The sequence below is a fragment of the Bos javanicus genome, chromosome X (assembly GCF_032452875.1).
Source record: "Bos javanicus breed banteng chromosome X, ARS-OSU_banteng_1.0, whole genome shotgun sequence".
In the NCBI taxonomy this organism is placed as follows: domain Eukaryota; kingdom Metazoa; phylum Chordata; class Mammalia; order Artiodactyla; family Bovidae; genus Bos; species Bos javanicus.
Genome location: NC_083897.1, coordinates 128,960,366 through 128,967,813, shown reverse-complemented (window position 1 = coordinate 128,967,813; position 7,448 = coordinate 128,960,366). Strand labels below are relative to the sequence as shown.

The following is a 7,448-nucleotide window of genomic DNA, read 5'->3' as shown; positions in this document are numbered from 1 at the left end:
TGGTATAAACCAGCAACAATCACCTATTATTATTACTATTATTATTTCACATTTCTGAGGTTGACTGGATTCACCTAGGTACTTCTTGCTCATGGTTTCTTGTTCAGCTACATGCAGGAAGTTGGACTCATCTCAAAGTTTTCCTCACTCCCATGTCTCACGGTGGTGCTGGCAGTTGACTAAGACCTCAGTTGGCTGGAATTGTTGGCCAGAACATGAACATATGACCCCTCTATGTTGCCTAGACTCCATCACAGCATGGCAGTTAGGTTCCAAGAGCAAGCATCCCAGAGAGAAAAAGCCAGATGAAAGCTCTACCACCTTTTATAACCTAATCTTGGAAGTAACATGGCTTAACTTCTGCTATATTCTACTGATCCAAATAGCCATAGAAATTCACCTGGTTTCAGGAGGAGGGAATATAGACCACCTCTCTATGAGAGAAAGGCAAAGTACATTTTAAGAAGAGAATGTAGAATGAGAGATATTGTTATGGCCATCATTAGAAAATAGTCTCCAACAATATACATTTTTTAAATTGCACAAATACTATACTCAGTGCTGAAAATTTTGAATACATATAGGTAGAAATTCTTTTTTAACGTTAAACAGGACTTATAATCTGATAAGGAAAATAGAAGCACAGTAAACTTTGGGGTGTTCCATACCTATATGAAAATCATATTTTCTAATCCCAGTGTTAAGATTCTTTGGTGTTTGTGCTGCTTCCAGATATAAAAAGCAGTCTGAGAGATAGTTTGATTGCTTAAATACTGAAAATTTTGAACATCTGATGATTAATGGGGGGTCAGAAAGATAAAGTATATAAAGACAAAGTCCTCTCAGAAACCTCAGTGGATGTTTATTCCACTTACAGAATGTTATAGAGAACTATTCCTTTTTAAAACTTCACTTAATTTGGAGCTTTATTCCACTTTGCCTTTCTTACCTTTGATATGTTTACTTTCCTGAATCAATTATAAGAATATTTTCAGAATTGCTTTCATGCCTTTTCAAAGTGTTCCATGTGTATTACCCCCATTTGATCCCCTGTAGTGCTGTCAGTCATTTGTAATGCAACTAGAACAATTAAGTAACAACTTTGTATTGTCATTTAAAATACTCATTTGCACAGTACAGCCTGAGAAGATAAAAGATGGTAAATCAATGTCATGGCAAATCACAAGGCCACTAAAACAGTATCTAAGAATATATATTGTAAGGGGAAATGTGCATAATATATTAATTTTAATATAAAAGCTGTATGTATATACATTGCAATATCTGTTGTTTCAATTACATGTGTGTATATGAAGAAAATGGCAAGAGGGTAGTGAGATTATAGATAATTTCATTTGCTTCTTTAAGCTATTTTATATTTTCCAAGTTTTCTACAGTGAACATGTATTAGGATTTTAACTTAAAACTAAAAGTTTATACATTTAAAAGCAAGGTCAAAAGAAAATAGGAAGAGAAAAAAATCCTCAACACCATCCCTGATGAGGTTTGTATACATCCTTAATTTACCTAATTTTCATTATATTGCTGTGCATCCAACCATTTAACCAATCCTGAAAAGTAGAGTAACTTCCACTTCATATCTTTTGAGAGGTATATTTCAAGTGACATAGTTATACTACCTAGATAGATCTCGTTGAAACATGCTGATACTTACAAGAGAAACACAAAGCAAAGTGTTATCAACAAATTCTACTTGTAAAATTATAATGGCGGAACTGTATTACCAGTCTAAACTACTAAGAGTTGTGAATTTACACTTGATTCTACAGTTATATTTGTCATCAATATAAGAGAGTGGAATGGAGTTCTTTTTGAGATGGCTTAACCTTTTAAATTCACATTCCCACTTCAAATGACTCATTTGGTGAGAGCAACAATGTCACACGCCAATATGAATAGAGAAGAGGGAGCAAACATAAGAACGGAGGAGACAGAAGCAGCATTTTATAATTTATCAATATGTGAAAGCTTACAATTAGTTTTTATTTAAAAAATAAATACTGGAAGAATAAGTGGATGCTGTGAATATGTGGCAACAGACAGTACAATGGGCCCGTGAACTGTAATGATGAATCAACCATTTGAGCTGTGAGTCAAAGTATAGCACATCTACTGCTATGTGTGAGTAGAAAAATAATCCTTGTGTTTCATTCCTGTCTTGCATTGCATTCATTTAACAGGTTTACCAAGTATTACAAAGGTAAATTGATATATTTTAACCAAATAAATGCAAATACTTATAAATTACAAAGGATAATTTCCAAGGATATGTGGGGGACATTTATTCAATCATCATATTACACATTTGCTATAACTCATAGAGAGAGTACCTCTTGGTTTTCCTTCTACCTATCTGGCAACTCTTCACTCTACCTTATGAGTACCTCCTCCTCTCCCCTCCCTTTTTGATTTTGCTGCTGCCACAAATTCACATTCTGTCCTCTTTTCTTTTTACACTGGATAATCTTTTGGGGAGGTTCTACCTTCACCCAAGGCTTCCACCAATACTAACGACAAATGACTAACATCTATGTCACCAATCAGAATATCTCTTCTGTGTTTCAGACCCATAAATCCAACAACTTCTAGACACCTCATCTGAAAGTACCAGAAGGACTTCAAACTCACAGAGTCTAAAACTGATCTCATGATTTTCCCAACCAAACATGGCATAACTTCAGCATCAGGCCTTCATTTTCTCTTTTGATTATAGAAAAAAATCCAAACTACCCTCTCCACGTCCAGTTGTGCAACTTTCAAACATTCAATTCAGCACTTGGGAATTTGGAGGGAATCATTCAATTGTTTAAAATTCTTCATTACCTCCCTATTATTTTCAAGACTGTTATTCTAACTGCCTAGGTCTCCAGTCTTAATTCTTATCTCTCACTTCAGTCCCTTACTGAACTACTTGCAATTTCTTGGACACAGGTAAAATTAGACCCTTTAGATTACAGGAAACGGAGACTAATTCTGTCCACCTAAGGTATTTGGAGTTGTTGCAAAACTTTTATTGTAGCAGAAAAGAATCTCACACAAAACTAGGAATAGCTGCCACTCAGGACCTAAGGCATCAAGACACTTGGTCAACCCATAGAATCAAGCAACAAGATTCTATGGAACTTTGCAATAGTGTTCTAACACTATTCTTTTCACTCCATGCTATCTTTATCTTTCTGTATTACATCTCTTTCTACTAGCAATTATTTGATACTTTCCATACTTTGTTGAGATGCCAAAGGTACAGTCAATGATTGACACAATTAATTGTCACTACTTTTCTAGGCACAGTTTTGGGCCACAAATTTCCTCATATATTACTAGCCAGCCAACCAGGGTTGTCAGTTCTTGAGGCACTTCTAGCCATTAAGTGGCTAATGTTCACCAAGATGCCTTTCCTCAGGCTGGAGGATTGAGTTAGGCGATTCTCCTCAAAAAGAGATAATGGGCTTTCTGCTGTAGGCCCGAGTGGTCGCTGTCAAAATGGACAAGTTCACAAAACTTGGGAAGGTGATACTCAGTCAGACAGTTCAGTCACTCAGTTGTGTCCGACTCTTTGCAACCCTGTGGACTGCAGTACACCAGGCCACTCTGTCCATCACCAACTCCCGGAGCTTACTCAAACTCATGTCCATTGAGTTGGTGATGACATCTAACCATCTCATCCTATGTTCTCCTCTTCTCCTCCTGCATTCAGTATTTCCCAGGTTCAGGGTCTTTTCCAATGAGTCAGCTCTTCACATCAGGTGGCCAAAGCATTGGACTTTTAGCTTCAACATCAGTCCTTCCAGTGAATATTCAGGACTGATTTCCTTTAGGATGGACTCGTTAGATCTCCTTGCAGTCAAAGGGACTCTCAAGAGTCTTCTCCAACACCAGAGTTCAAAAGCATCAACACTTTGGCACTCAGCTTTCTTTATAGTCCAACTCTCACATTCATACATGACCACTGGAAAAACCATACCCTTGACTAGATGGACTATCATTGGCAAAGTAATGTCTCTCCTTTTTAATATGCTGTCGAAGTTGGTCATAACTTTTCTTCCAAAAAGTAAGCATCTTTTAATTTCATGACTGCAGTCACCAACCACAGTGATTTTGGAGCCCCCCAAATTAAAGCCTGCCAATGTTTCCACTGTTTTCCCATCTATTTTCCAGGAAATGATGGGACGAGATGCCATGATCTTAGTTTTCTGAATGTTGAGCTTTAAGCCAACATTTTACTCTCCTCTTTCACTTTCATCAAAAGGCTCTTTAGTTCTTCTTTGCTTTCTGCCATAAGGGTGGTGTCATCTGTGTTTCTGAGGTTATTGATATTTCTCCCGGAAATCTTGATTCCGCTTGTGCTTCTTCCAGTCCAGCGTTTCTCATGCTGTACTCTGCATAGAAGTTAAATAAGCAGGGTGACAATATATAGCCTTGACATACTCCTTTTCCTATTTGGAACCAGTCTGTTGTTCCATGTCCAGTTCTAACTGTTTCTTCCTGACCTGCATACAAATTTCCTGGGAGGCAGGTCAGGTGGTCTGGTATTCCCATCACTTGAAGAATTTACCACAGTTTGTTGTGATCCACACAGTCAAAGGCTTTGGCATAATCAATAATGTAGAAGTAGATGTTTTTCTGGAACTCTCTTGCTTTTTGATGATCCAGCGGATGTTGGCAATTTGATCTCTGGTTCCTCTGCCTTTTGTAAATCCAGGTTGAACATCTGGAAGTTCACATATTATTGAAGCCTGGCTTGGAGAATTTTGAGCATTACTTTACTAGCATGTGAGATCAGTGCAATTGTGCAGTAGTTTGAGCATTCTTTGGCATTGACTTTCTTTGTGATTGGAATGAAAACTTAACTTTTCCATAGTCCTGTGGCCACTACTGAGTTTTCCAAATTTGCTGGCATATTGAGTACAGCACTTTCATGGCATCATCTTTCAGGATTTGAAATAGCTCAACTGGAATTCCATCACCTCCATTAGCTTTTTTCATAGTGATGCTTCCTAAGGCCACTTGAATTTGCATTCCAGGATGTCTGGCTCTAGGTGAGTAATCACACCATTGTGATTATCTGGATGGTGAAGATCTTTTTTGTATAGTTCTTCTGGAGAAGGAAATGGCAACTCACTCCAGTATTCTTGCCTAGAACATCCCATGGATGGAGGAGCCTGTGCAGTCTACTGTCCATGGGGTCGCAAAGAGTCGGACACGACTGAGCGACTTCATTTTCACTTTCACTTTCTGCGTATTGTTGCCACTTCTTAATATCTTCTGCTTCTGTTAGGTCCATACCATTTCTGTCCTTTATTGTGCCCATCTTTGCATGAAATATTACCCTAGTAGCTCTGATTTTCTTGAAGAGATCTCTAGTCTTTCCCATTCTATTGTTTTCCTCTATTTCTTTGCACTCATCACTGAGGAAGTCTTTGTTATCTCTCCTTGCTATTCTTTGGAACTCTGCATTCAGATGGGTATATCTTTCCTTTTCTTCTTTGCCTTCAGCTTTTCAGCATTACTGGTCAGAGCATAGACTTGGATTACTGTGACACTGAATGGTTTGCCTTGGAAACGAACAGAGATCATTCTGTCATTTTTGAGATTGAATCCAAGTACTGCATTTCAGACTCTTTTGTTGACTATGATGGCTACTCCATTTCTTCTAAGGGATTCTTGCCCACAGTAGTAGATGTAATGGTCATCTGAGTTAAATTCACCCATTCCAGTCCATTTTAGTTCATTGATTTCTAAAATGTCGACATTCTTTCTTGCAATCTCCTGTTTGACCCCTTCCAATTTGCTTTGATTCATGGACCTAACATTCCAGGTTCCTATGTAATACTGCTCTTTACAGCATCGGACCTTGCTTTCATCACCAGTCACATCCACAGCTGGTGTTGTTTTTGCTTTGGGTCCGTCGTTTCATTCTTTCTGGAGTTATTTCTCCACTGATCTCCAGTAGCATACTGGGCACCTACTGACCTGGGAAGTTCATCTTTCAGTGTCCTATCTTTTTGCCTTTTCATACTGTTCATGGGGTTCTCAAGGCAAGAATACTGAAGTGGTTTGCCATTCCCTTCTCTAGTGGACCACATTTCATCAGGACTCACCACCATGACTCGTCTGTCTTGAGTGGCCCTACATGATATGGCTCATAGTTTCACTGAGTTAGACAAGGCTGTGGTCCATGTGATTAGATTGGTTAGTTTTCTGTGATTATGGTTTTCAGTCTGTCTACCCTCTGATGGAGAAGGATAAGAGGCTTATGGAAGCTTCCTGATGGGAGAGACTGACTGAGGGGGAAACTGAGTCTTGTTCTTATTGGGGGGGGGGGGGTGCATGCTCAGTAAATCTTTAATTCAATTTTCTGTTGATGGGTAGAGCTGTGTTCCCTCCCTGCTATTTACCTGGGGCCAAACTATGGTGGAGATAATGAAGATAATCATGACCTCCTTCAAAAGATCCCATGCATGTACTGCTGCACTAGCGCCCCCAACCCTGCAGCAGGCCACCACCAACCCACGCCTCTGCTGGAGTCCTGGACACTCACAGGCAAGTCTGGGTCAGTCTATTGTGGGGCCACGGCTCCTTTCTCCTGGGTCTTGGTGCACAAGGTTCTATTTGTACCCTTCAAGAGTCTATTTCCCAGTCCTGAGTAAGTTCTGGCAGCTCTATGTTGGGGTTAATGGTGACCTCCTCTAAGAGGGCTTATGCCATACCCAAGTCTGCTGCACCAAGCGCACCGTCCCCACGGCAGTCCACTGCTGACCCATACCTTCACAGGAGATGCTCAAACACAGTTCTGTCTCAGTCTCTGTGGGGTCCCTGGGTCCTGGTGTGAACAAGGTTTGTTTGAGCCCTCTGAGTATCTCTGGCAGGAATGGGATTTGATTCTAAACATGAATTTGCCCCTCCTACCATCTTGCTGGGGCTTCTCCTTTGCCCTTGGACAAGGGGTATCTCTTCAAAGCCACTCCAGCACCTACCATCTTACTGCGGTTTCTCTGACCCCAGGTGATGCTGGTGAGGCTCTTCCTGGCCAGTTGCTATTCTGGACACAAAGTGATCATCGTGAAGAACATTGATGATGGCATTTCAGATTGACCCTACAGCCATGCTCTGGTAGCTAGAATTGTAGCTATCCCTACAAAGTTCCGTGGGCAAGAAGAAAATCTCAAAGAGATCAAAGATCAAGTCTTTTGTGAAACTGTATCATCACCTCATGCCCAAAAGGTTTTCTATCAATAGCCCCTTGGACAAAACTGTTGTCAACAGGGATGTCTTCAGAGACTCTGCTTTCAAATGGCAAGGCTCAATGAGAGGCCAAGGTCAAGTTCAAGGAGAGATACAAGACTGGCAAGAATAAATGGTTCGTCCAGAAGCTGTGGTTTTAGTTTTATTTCAGTCATTAAAAATACAAAAATAAATAAATAAAG

The 7,448-nt window shown here is 39.8% G+C and overlaps 1 pseudogene; it reads left to right on the top strand.

The window, feature by feature from the left end:
* Positions 1-3,504: 3,504 nt before the first annotated feature.
* Positions 3,505-7,406, top strand: LOC133242902 (large ribosomal subunit protein eL27-like; annotated as a pseudogene).
* Positions 7,407-7,448: the final 42 nt, after the last annotated feature.